Here is a 201-nt window from a genome sequence, read left to right as displayed (position 1 = left end):
TCTCTATTATCTTTTTTTCTAACTCTCTCTACATGGTAGATTATCTTTATTAAGCTGGCTAGAATAATTCTTCTGTGTGTCTTTTTTCTTCAGTCATGCTAAACTTAAAGCATGGATTCGTACTATATTACTTAGTCTTTTATCTCGTGGGTAAAATGATGCGTGTATAATTCTTAAACTCATTCCTTCTATAAATACCTT

The sequence above is a fragment of the Penaeus monodon genome, chromosome 23 (genome assembly GCF_015228065.2).
Source record: "Penaeus monodon isolate SGIC_2016 chromosome 23, NSTDA_Pmon_1, whole genome shotgun sequence".
Lineage (NCBI taxonomy): Eukaryota > Metazoa > Arthropoda > Malacostraca > Decapoda > Penaeidae > Penaeus > Penaeus monodon.
This window is presented reverse-complemented; position numbering follows the sequence as displayed.